The sequence below is a fragment of the Coffea arabica genome, chromosome 1e, assembly GCF_036785885.1.
Source record: "Coffea arabica cultivar ET-39 chromosome 1e, Coffea Arabica ET-39 HiFi, whole genome shotgun sequence".
In the NCBI taxonomy this organism is placed as follows: domain Eukaryota; kingdom Viridiplantae; phylum Streptophyta; class Magnoliopsida; order Gentianales; family Rubiaceae; genus Coffea; species Coffea arabica.
The window spans coordinates 2,916,122-2,929,018 of record NC_092311.1 but is presented as its reverse complement, the minus strand read 5'-3'; positions in this window follow the sequence as shown (position 1 = coordinate 2,929,018).

Sequence of the window (12,897 nt, the reverse complement as noted above, 5' to 3'; positions counted from 1 at the left end):
AGGACGTGAGCTTGAGATAGACTAGCCAATCTAGTTTTGTTTCTTTTGTTTCTTTTGTAGTGGTTCTCGCCTAGTGCTTGGCACGGGCTGGACGTATGAAGGATTGAGAACCCTTGTATATTTGATGTTAATATACTCTTTTGGGTTGGCAATGTATATAAGTTCCGCTTTAAGTTTGAATCAATGCCCTATTTATTCTTGTGATTTATTTCAATTTTTAATTGAGGACTGTAGCGAACGACTGAGTCCCGGCGAGAGCTGGGCAGGCGGCCCGCCGAACCCTCTGGTACGCCTCAGGGGGAGGTGGGGTCGTTACAAGTGGTATCAGAGCTTAGGCTTTAGATCTCTGTAGTGTATCCTAGGCTTGAAGTTTAGGATGTCGGACTGTGGGATTCGATTTGACTTGAAAGTTAAACGATTGAGGGATAAAACCTATAGCTGTTTCGCGTGGTCTCTGCGCGACGTGACCCTGGACTAAGTGGTGAATAAGTATGAGGGACTAAGTGAAGCTATGAATTGCGAATGTTATAGGCCTTAAATCTTTCTCATGGTATCTGAAGACCATAGATAGGTATGTCAGGTAGGAATTCCGATTGTAGATAGTTTACTCTTGAGACTGCAGCTCGAGATGTGAATTATTTTATTTCGGATTCTCGTGCCTGAGTACTCTATAGTTGAGGTGCTGCTAAATACTTGAGACTTGTATTTTGGGAACATGAACAGGCTTTGTCTGCCTAGAATGAGCACAAGAGGTCAGGGACATCTAGTTTGGATAGTAAGTGACGTGAGAGACCAGACGGGCTGATACTGGGGTGACTTCACCTTTTCCTTTTGATTTACCTGTATATTGTTACTACATGACGTTAGTATACCTGTATGTACATGGTTATCTGTCCAACTTGATATGTATTTGTGTATTTGCTTATCCGTCTTCTTGGTATGGCGTGTTATGTGGGTATATGTTTATTTGAATATTTGGTGTCCTCAATAGTTACTTTAGTAACCTTATCGTGTTCATTTACTAAATTACCTTTTTGGGGGAAAAGAAAAGAGAGGGAAAACATATATATGGACGGGAGACGTAGCCGTGGACGTGGACGTGGCCGTGGGAATGAACGAGCTCAAGAGCCAAGAGAGGAAAGAGAAACAACAGCTGCACAAGAGCAAGGAACGAGGGTTGAAGCCGAAGACCAAATGGCAACGGTAATGCAACAAATGACAGATATCTTGGCAAGACTGGTGGATCAACAAGGCCAAATGGCCGTGAATCAACCCCAGAACCCTGAAATCGGAGAAGATAAGGCTCTTGAGAGGTTCCAGAAATTTACTCCTCCGAAATTCCTTGGAGGATCTGATCCGGATATAGCCGAACAATGGTTAGAGGCCATGATTAATATTTTCACCGTCTTGAACTACACCGAGCAAAGACAAGTAAACTTTGCGGTGTTCCAATTTGAAGGATCGGCCCGAGCGTGGTGGAACGTTATTAAAGCAAAATGGGAAAGAGAACAGACCGTATGGACATGGACGAATTTCATAAGGGAATTTAACGAGAAATACCTCCCTCCTTTAGTTCAAGAGAGGAGAGAGGAAGAGTTTATTGGACTACGCCAGGGAACGTTAAGTGTGGCCGAATATGAAACGAAATTTACGAAACTATCCAAGTTTGCTTCTGAATTGGTGGCCACAGAACGGCGAATAGTAAGACGGTTTATACAAGGATTAAATTTGGAACTCCAAGAAGCATTAGCGGCAGTACAAGTGAATACGTTTACGGAGGCCCTTGAGAAACAACAGCTGCACAAGAGCAAGGAACGAGGGTTGAAGCCGAAGACCAAATGGCAACGGTAATGCAACAAATGACAGATATCTTGGCAAGACTGGTGGATCAACAAGGCCAAATGGCCGTGAATCAACCCCAGAACCCTGAAATCGGAGAAGATAAGGCTCTTGAGAGGTTCCAGAAATTTACTCCTCCGAAATTCCTTGGAGGATCTGATCCGGATATAGCCGAACAATGGTTAGAGGCCATGATTAATATTTTCACCGTCTTGAACTACACCGAGCAAAGACAAGTAAACTTTGCGGTGTTCCAATTTGAAGGATCGGCCCGAGCGTGGTGGAACGTTATTAAAGCAAAATGGGAAAGAGAACAGACCGTATGGACATGGACGAATTTCATAAGGGAATTTAACGAGAAATACCTCCCTCCTTTAGTTCAAGAGAGGAGAGAGGAAGAGTTTATTGGACTACGCCAGGGAACGTTAAGTGTGGCCGAATATGAAACGAAATTTACGAAACTATCCAAGTTTGCTTCTGAATTGGTGGCCACAGAACGGCGAAGAGTAAGACGGTTTATACAAGGATTAAATTTGGAACTCCAAGAAGCATTAGCGGCAGTACAAGTGAATACGTTTACGGAGGCCCTTGAGAAAGCTCAAAGAATCGAGACTGCAAAGGCACAGATAAAAGCTTCCCAGACCCAGAAAATGAGTGCATCGAGTAGTGTAGTGGAGGAATTAAGTGAAGCGAGAGTCCCTTCCAAAGTGCAAAAAGTGAACTTTTTGTCCCACCCACCATGGACATTAGGGGCGATAGGTGAAGGATCTACAAAAGAAAGCCAAATCAGATTTGGGAAAAGTTTTCAAGAAAGCCAAAAGATGGCTTCTCACGTGGTCTGTGGGTACTGTGGAAAGGCAAATCATGTCGAAAGCGATTGTTGGAGAAAGGGGCGGAAATGTTTAATCTGCGGAAGTGGCGATCATCAAGTTAGCAACTGTCCGAGGAGACAGTCACGTGAAACCAATACTCTGCAACTGGATGGAGCTAAATCACAAGTGAATGAAGGAGGGAAACGAACTAGCGGACCGGCAAAGGTTTATGCTTTAGACAACCAACAAGTTCCGGACTCGTCTGAGGCAACTGAAGGTAAAATTTCGAGGACGAAATTTTTTTAAGGGGGAGAGAATGTGAGGACTCGCAAATTTCTTGTATTTTTCTCAAAAATACCCTTTTATTTGAAAATTATTATTTATCAAAGCCCACTACCCAATTATTTCACAATAAGTGTAAGTAAACCTAGAAAATAGGGTTTTACGCTTCGGTTTCAAGTTTGGAGCAAAATTAGGGTTTTCGCGATTTTCCGCCGGATGAATTTTCGGTATGGAGCAAGGATCAAATTTGGTGATTAAAAGTGACTTTTAAGTGAGAAATAATATGTGATTAGGAGCAATGAGATAAGGTTAGTGAATAGGAAGTAAAAACCCTAGTACGTGTGTTTTTAAGAAAAACGGCGCGAACCGGCGGGTCCCGCGCACTACCGGTTGAACGCACCACTTGACCACCACTTTCTTACCATACAAGCTTATTGATATTTGAGCAAAATATCTCCTAAATTCCAGCTAAGCTTGACCGAAATTAGAGGCTGAAAATACAAGAAAAGAAAAGGAAATTTTGCTTGGTAAGGGTTGTGACAAGTGTCACACCATTAGAGGCCATTGACCAAGACATTGTCCAACCTTCTTATCCCCAAAATTGCACCATTCTTCCTCATTATTTCTGCTGAAGAGCCGTGAGAGAGAGAGAGCAAAAACAAGAGAAAAGCTTCTCCATTTCTTCTTGAATCAAGTCACAAAGTGAGGAAACAAAGGAACTAAACCGATTAAAGGCACCCTTGAGTGTTTATTGAGTGAGCTATTGGTGAAATTTTGAAGGGGAAGGCTAGGGTTGCTCTTGGTAGACACTAAGCAAGGTAAGGATGATGATTTCCCCAATTTTTACTCTTAATCTTGTTTAAATTAGCTTAGCATCTCAAGATTGTGATGAATTACGGTTGTTATCATGTTTTGGGTAATTTTCCTTTTGTTACATGAGTTAGGGTTTAATAAATTTCTGCCTAAACTTGATGTATGATGAATATATGTTGTATCCAAGGTTATATAGGGGGTTTTGGTAGCAAGTGGAGTAAGAAATTAAGAAAGTTATCATTGAAACCAAAAAGATTTCAGATTTCTGGAAAATTGTCACTAGGTTCTGCCCGTTTTTGTTGCACCATTTTAGAGGCCGAATTGGGCTTAGCATAAAACATGAAAGTTGTAGAGAATGGTATTTTATAGGTGGCTACAAAATTTCAGCTCAATCGGAGCAACATAACCCATGAAAAGACGAAAATACCCTCACTGTTTTAGGAAATTTCCAGTGTTCCGTTTTGGTCAGTTTATCCAGTTTATCATGTTTTTTCACTAGGACCCATTCTGATTTAGCTTTTTTCCAAAACATGAAAGTTTTAGTGTTCTGTCTTAGCTTTCAAATGCCTCTAAGAACACCTGATTTGGACTTTTGTACACTGAGTTATGACCATTACAGTGCTCTGCGTTTAAACAGCCGACGAATTGGTTTCTGGTTTAGTAATTTGAGAATTTGACCAAGTTACATTAGAAACTGGACTAAGTGACCTTAATGAAACATTATAGCCATGTGTCTTAGCTTCGAAACGGCATAGGTTGCGTCTTAATCCGATAATCGTAGCCTCGGATATGTTATTTCCGCATTCGCACGTCAAATCTGTCTTTTGCTAAATTGAATTTCTGCACTTGTTATTACTGTATTTCTTATTATTATGATATTGTGAGCCTATGGAACGGCTCTTGACTTGAATTGCTTATGTGTGATGTTGGGTTGTGGTTGAGGAAAAATAATGAAGCCAAAATGGCTGGAAAATTAGGTAAACGCAAAGGGCGTGCTGCCCAAATTTTCGCCCGAGGGCTATGTTTCTATTTGAACTTGTATACTTTTGTTTGGCCAATACCATGACCGGTTTTCCATTTGTAAAACATGAATTTTCATCCTTGGGTTCAAACAACCCTCTTCTTACTTGAAAGTCATCTTTACACGTTTTACTCCTAATTAGTCGGGTTTCTTTGTTTCCCTTAACTGTTTTGCTCGATAAACTGTAATATGTTCTCTTGTTCAACCTTAGGTTTCATTGGTGATTAAGGGTAATATCCGGAAGGATATTTTGCACGATATTTTGCATTTCTAGGTGAGTGTTCCTTATTTGATTCTATGGCTTGTGTTATCATTTGCTAATGTGTTAACTGCTTTTAATGATTTCCAAACGAGCTTCCTAGGCGAGTGTGTACTTTATCGCACTCGACCTAAATAACTGTGCAATTTTCAAGGATTTAATGATTGAAATGTTACTTGCGCATGAATGTAAGCCTTTTGGGCTGAACTGGCCATTGCCCCTTGTTACCGGTCGTCTCGAGCCAGAAGCGGACTCGGTCGGGCGATTAGGGACTTGGGTGAACGTTTGGTATACTCGAGTATTACCCTGTAGGTTGGTGGAGACTGGCCAACGGCCAGGATGGGGGTGAATGAATGAATGAATGAACGAACGATCGAACGAGGGTTATTGATAAACGAAAAATGCAGTTCCAAATGATTGGAGGAATAAGGGGAAATGTCAGGAGAACGAATGAACGAAATAACGAATTGCTCCTTGTGAGCCGTATCCTTTTAATGAATGTGTTACTATCGCTTTCCATTGTAAATGTTTCTTGAATTATTGATACTCCATGTTTAATGTATTGGATTGATTATCTGATTATGTGTTCGGAACCTCACTGGGCTTTTAGCTCATCCCTTTAGTTTTGTTTTCCTTACAGGGGAAGGCGAGCGAGGACGTGAGCTTGAGATAGACTAGCCAATCTAGTTTTGTTTCTTTTGTTTCTTTTGTAGTGGTTCTCGCCTAGTGCTTGGCACGGGCTGGACGTATGAAGGATTGAGAACCCTTGTATATTTGATGTTAATATACTCTTTTGGGTTGGCAATGTATATAAGTTCCGCTTTAAGTTTGAATCAATGCCCTATTTATTCTTGTGATTTATTTCAATTTTTAATTGAGGACTGTAGCGAACGACTGAGTCCCGGCGAGAGCTGGGCAGGCGGCCCGCCGAACCCTCTGGTACGCCTCAGGGGGAGGTGGGGTCGTTACAAGTGGTATCAGAGCTTAGGCTTTAGATCTCTGTAGTGTATCCTAGGCTTGAAGTTTAGGATGTCGGACTGTGGGATTCGATTTGACTTGAAAGTTAAACGATTGAGGGATAAAACCTATAGCTGTTTCGCGTGGTCTCTGCGCGACGTGACCCTGGACTAAGTGGTGAATAAGTATGAGGGACTAAGTGAAGCTATGAATTGCGAATGTTATAGGCCTTAAATCTTTCTCATGGTATCTGAAGACCATAGATAGGTATGTCAGGTAGGAATTCCGATTGTAGATAGTTTACTCTTGAGACTGCAGCTCGAGATGTGAATTATTTTATTTCGGATTCTCGTGCCTGAGTACTCTATAGTTGAGGTGCTGCTAAATACTTGAGACTTGTATTTTGGGAACATGAACAGGCTTTGTCTGCCTAGAATGAGCACAAGAGGTCAGGGACATCTAGTTTGGATAGTAAGTGACGTGAGAGACCAGACGGGCTGATACTGGGGTGACTTCACCTTTTCCTTTTGATTTACCTGTATATTGTTACTACATGACGTTAGTATACCTGTATGTACATGGTTATCTGTCCAACTTGATATGTATTTGTGTATTTGCTTATCCGTCTTCTTGGTATGGCGTGTTATGTGGGTATATGTTTATTTGAATATTTGGTGCTCAAGAGCCAAGAGAGGAAAGAGAAACAACCTCAATAGTTACTTTAGTAACCTTATCGTGTTCATTTACTAAATTACCTTTTTGGGGGAAAAGAAAAGAGAGGGAAAACATATATATGGACGGGAGACGTAGCCGTGGACGTGGACGTGGCCGTGGGAATGAACGAGCTCAAGAGCCAAGAGAGGAAAGAGAAACAACAGCTGCACAAGAGCAAGGAACGAGGGTTGAAGCCGAAGACCAAATGGCAACGGTAATGCAACAAATGACAGATATCTTGGCAAGACTGGTGGATCAACAAGGCCAAATGGCCGTGAATCAACCCCAGAACCCTGAAATCGGAGAAGATAAGGCTCTTGAGAGGTTCCAGAAATTTACTCCTCCGAAATTCCTTGGAGGATCTGATCCGGATATAGCCGAACAATGGTTAGAGGCCATGATTAATATTTTCACCGTCTTGAACTACACCGAGCAAAGACAAGTAAACTTTGCGGTGTTCCAATTTGAAGGATCGGCCCGAGCGTGGTGGAACGTTATTAAAGCAAAATGGGAAAGAGAACAGACCGTATGGACATGGACGAATTTCATAAGGGAATTTAACGAGAAATACCTCCCTCCTTTAGTTCAAGAGAGGAGAGAGGAAGAGTTTATTGGACTACGCCAGGGAACGTTAAGTGTGGCCGAATATGAAACGAAATTTACGAAACTATCCAAGTTTGCTTCTGAATTGGTGGCCACAGAACGGCGAATAGTAAGACGGTTTATACAAGGATTAAATTTGGAACTCCAAGAAGCATTAGCGGCAGTACAAGTGAATACGTTTACGGAGGCCCTTGAGAAACAACAGCTGCACAAGAGCAAGGAACGAGGGTTGAAGCCGAAGACCAAATGGCAACGGTAATGCAACAAATGACAGATATCTTGGCAAGACTGGTGGATCAACAAGGCCAAATGGCCGTGAATCAACCCCAGAACCCTGAAATCGGAGAAGATAAGGCTCTTGAGAGGTTCCAGAAATTTACTCCTCCGAAATTCCTTGGAGGATCTGATCCGGATATAGCCGAACAATGGTTAGAGGCCATGATTAATATTTTCACCGTCTTGAACTACACCGAGCAAAGACAAGTAAACTTTGCGGTGTTCCAATTTGAAGGATCGGCCCGAGCGTGGTGGAACGTTATTAAAGCAAAATGGGAAAGAGAACAGACCGTATGGACATGGACGAATTTCATAAGGGAATTTAACGAGAAATACCTCCCTCCTTTAGTTCAAGAGAGGAGAGAGGAAGAGTTTATTGGACTACGCCAGGGAACGTTAAGTGTGGCCGAATATGAAACGAAATTTACGAAACTATCCAAGTTTGCTTCTGAATTGGTGGCCACAGAACGGCGAAGAGTAAGACGGTTTATACAAGGATTAAATTTGGAACTCCAAGAAGCATTAGCGGCAGTACAAGTGAATACGTTTACGGAGGCCCTTGAGAAAGCTCAAAGAATCGAGACTGCAAAGGCACAGATAAAAGCTTCCCAGACCCAGAAAATGAGTGCATCGAGTAGTGTAGTGGAGGAATTAAGTGAAGCGAGAGTCCCTTCCAAAGTGCAAAAAGTGAACTTTTTGTCCCACCCACCATGGACATTAGGGGCGATAGGTGAAGGATCTACAAAAGAAAGCCAAATCAGATTTGGGAAAAGTTTTCAAGAAAGCCAAAAGATGGCTTCTCACGTGGTCTGTGGGTACTGTGGAAAGGCAAATCATGTCGAAAGCGATTGTTGGAGAAAGGGGCGGAAATGTTTAATCTGCGGAAGTGGCGATCATCAAGTTAGCAACTGTCCGAGGAGACAGTCACGTGAAACCAATACTCTGCAACTGGATGGAGCTAAATCACAAGTGAATGAAGGAGGGAAACGAACTAGCGGACCGGCAAAGGTTTATGCTTTAGACAACCAACAAGTTCCGGACTCGTCTGAGGCAACTGAAGGTAAAATTTCGAGGACGAAATTTTTTTAAGGGGGAGAGAATGTGAGGACTCGCAAATTTCTTGTATTTTTCTCAAAAATACCCTTTTATTTGAAAATTATTATTTATCAAAGCCCACTACCCAATTATTTCACAATAAGTGTAAGTAAACCTAGAAAATAGGGTTTTACGCTTCGGTTTCAAGTTTGGAGCAAAATTAGGGTTTTCGCGATTTTCCGCCGGATGAATTTTCGGTATGGAGCAAGGATCAAATTTGGTGATTAAAAGTGACTTTTAAGTGAGAAATAATATGTGATTAGGAGCAATGAGATAAGGTTAGTGAATAGGAAGTAAAAACCCTAGTACGTGTGTTTTTAAGAAAAACGGCGCGAACCGGCGGGTCCCGCGCACTACCGGTTGAACGCACCACTTGACCACCACTTTCTTACCATACAAGCTTATTGATATTTGAGCAAAATATCTCCTAAATTCCAGCTAAGCTTGACCGAAATTAGAGGCTGAAAATACAAGAAAAGAAAAGGAAATTTTGCTTGGTAAGGGTTGTGACAAGTGTCACACCATTAGAGGCCATTGACCAAGACATTGTCCAACCTTCTTATCCCCAAAATTGCACCATTCTTCCTCATTATTTCTGCTGAAGAGCCGTGAGAGAGAGAGAGCAAAAACAAGAGAAAAGCTTCTCCATTTCTTCTTGAATCAAGTCACAAAGTGAGGAAACAAAGGAACTAAACCGATTAAAGGCACCCTTGAGTGTTTATTGAGTGAGCTATTGGTGAAATTTTGAAGGGGAAGGCTAGGGTTGCTCTTGGTAGACACTAAGCAAGGTAAGGATGATGATTTCCCCAATTTTTACTCTTAATCTTGTTTAAATTAGCTTAGCATCTCAAGATTGTGATGAATTACGGTTGTTATCATGTTTTGGGTAATTTTCCTTTTGTTACATGAGTTAGGGTTTAATAAATTTCTGCCTAAACTTGATGTATGATGAATATATGTTGTATCCAAGGTTATATAGGGGGTTTTGGTAGCAAGTGGAGTAAGAAATTAAGAAAGTTATCATTGAAACCAAAAAGATTTCAGATTTCTGGAAAATTGTCACTAGGTTCTGCCCGTTTTTGTTGCACCATTTTAGAGGCCGAATTGGGCTTAGCATAAAACATGAAAGTTGTAGAGAATGGTATTTTATAGGTGGCTACAAAATTTCAGCTCAATCGGAGCAACATAACCCATGAAAAGACGAAAATACCCTCACTGTTTTAGGAAATTTCCAGTGTTCCGTTTTGGTCAGTTTATCCAGTTTATCATGTTTTTTCACTAGGACCCATTCTGATTTAGCTTTTTTCCAAAACATGAAAGTTTTAGTGTTCTGTCTTAGCTTTCAAATGCCTCTAAGAACACCTGATTTGGACTTTTGTACACTGAGTTATGACCATTACAGTGCTCTGCGTTTAAACAGCCGACGAATTGGTTTCTGGTTTAGTAATTTGAGAATTTGACCAAGTTACATTAGAAACTGGACTAAGTGACCTTAATGAAACATTATAGCCATGTGTCTTAGCTTCGAAACGGCATAGGTTGCGTCTTAATCCGATAATCGTAGCCTCGGATATGTTATTTCCGCATTCGCACGTCAAATCTGTCTTTTGCTAAATTGAATTTCTGCACTTGTTATTACTGTATTTCTTATTATTATGATATTGTGAGCCTATGGAACGGCTCTTGACTTGAATTGCTTATGTGTGATGTTGGGTTGTGGTTGAGGAAAAATAATGAAGCCAAAATGGCTGGAAAATTAGGTAAACGCAAAGGGCGTGCTGCCCAAATTTTCGCCCGAGGGCTATGTTTCTATTTGAACTTGTATACTTTTGTTTGGCCAATACCATGACCGGTTTTCCATTTGTAAAACATGAATTTTCATCCTTGGGTTCAAACAACCCTCTTCTTACTTGAAAGTCATCTTTACACGTTTTACTCCTAATTAGTCGGGTTTCTTTGTTTCCCTTAACTGTTTTGCTCGATAAACTGTAATATGTTCTCTTGTTCAACCTTAGGTTTCATTGGTGATTAAGGGTAATATCCGGAAGGATATTTTGCACGATATTTTGCATTTCTAGGTGAGTGTTCCTTATTTGATTCTATGGCTTGTGTTATCATTTGCTAATGTGTTAACTGCTTTTAATGATTTCCAAACGAGCTTCCTAGGCGAGTGTGTACTTTATCGCACTCGACCTAAATAACTGTGCAATTTTCAAGGATTTAATGATTGAAATGTTACTTGCGCATGAATGTAAGCCTTTTGGGCTGAACTGGCCATTGCCCCTTGTTACCGGTCGTCTCGAGCCAGAAGCGGACTCGGTCGGGCGATTAGGGACTTGGGTGAACGTTTGGTATACTCGAGTATTACCCTGTAGGTTGGTGGAGACTGGCCAACGGCCAGGATGGGGGTGAATGAATGAATGAATGAACGAACGATCGAACGAGGGTTATTGATAAACGAAAAATGCAGTTCCAAATGATTGGAGGAATAAGGGGAAATGTCAGGAGAACGAATGAACGAAATAACGAATTGCTCCTTGTGAGCCGTATCCTTTTAATGAATGTGTTACTATCGCTTTCCATTGTAAATGTTTCTTGAATTATTGATACTCCATGTTTAATGTATTGGATTGATTATCTGATTATGTGTTCGGAACCTCACTGGGCTTTTAGCTCATCCCTTTAGTTTTGTTTTCCTTACAGGGGAAGGCGAGCGAGGACGTGAGCTTGAGATAGACTAGCCAATCTAGTTTTGTTTCTTTTGTTTCTTTTGTAGTGGTTCTCGCCTAGTGCTTGGCACGGGCTGGACGTATGAAGGATTGAGAACCCTTGTATATTTGATGTTAATATACTCTTTTGGGTTGGCAATGTATATAAGTTCCGCTTTAAGTTTGAATCAATGCCCTATTTATTCTTGTGATTTATTTCAATTTTTAATTGAGGACTGTAGCGAACGACTGAGTCCCGGCGAGAGCTGGGCAGGCGGCCCGCCGAACCCTCTGGTACGCCTCAGGGGGAGGTGGGGTCGTTACAAGTGGTATCAGAGCTTAGGCTTTAGATCTCTGTAGTGTATCCTAGGCTTGAAGTTTAGGATGTCGGACTGTGGGATTCGATTTGACTTGAAAGTTAAACGATTGAGGGATAAAACCTATAGCTGTTTCGCGTGGTCTCTGCGCGACGTGACCCTGGACTAAGTGGTGAATAAGTATGAGGGACTAAGTGAAGCTATGAATTGCGAATGTTATAGGCCTTAAATCTTTCTCATGGTATCTGAAGACCATAGATAGGTATGTCAGGTAGGAATTCCGATTGTAGATAGTTTACTCTTGAGACTGCAGCTCGAGATGTGAATTATTTTATTTCGGATTCTCGTGCCTGAGTACTCTATAGTTGAGGTGCTGCTAAATACTTGAGACTTGTATTTTGGGAACATGAACAGGCTTTGTCTGCCTAGAATGAGCACAAGAGGTCAGGGACATCTAGTTTGGATAGTAAGTGACGTGAGAGACCAGACGGGCTGATACTGGGGTGACTTCACCTTTTCCTTTTGATTTACCTGTATATTGTTACTACATGACGTTAGTATACCTGTATGTACATGGTTATCTGTCCAACTTGATATGTATTTGTGTATTTGCTTATCCGTCTTCTTGGTATGGCGTGTTATGTGGGTATATGTTTATTTGAATATTTGGTGCCCTCAATAGTTACTTTAGTAACCTTATCGTGTTCATTTACTAAATTACCTTTTTGGGGGAAAAGAAAAGAGAGGGAAAACATATATATGGACGGGAGACGTAGCCGTGGACGTGGACGTGGCCGTGGGAATGAACGAGCTCAAGAGCCAAGAGAGGAAAGAGAAACAACAGCTGCACAAGAGCAAGGAACGAGGGTTGAAGCCGAAGACCAAATGGCAACGGTAATGCAACAAATGACAGATATCTTGGCAAGACTGGTGGATCAACAAGGCCAAATGGCCGTGAATCAACCCCAGAACCCTGAAATCGGAGAAGATAAGGCTCTTGAGAGGTTCCAGAAATTTACTCCTCCGAAATTCCTTGGAGGATCTGATCCGGATATAGCCGAACAATGGTTAGAGGCCATGATTAATATTTTCACCGTCTTGAACTACACCGAGCAAAGACAAGTAAACTTTGCGGTGTTCCAATTTGAAGGATCGGCCCGAGCGTGGTGGAACGTTATTAAAGCAAAATGGGAAAGAGAAC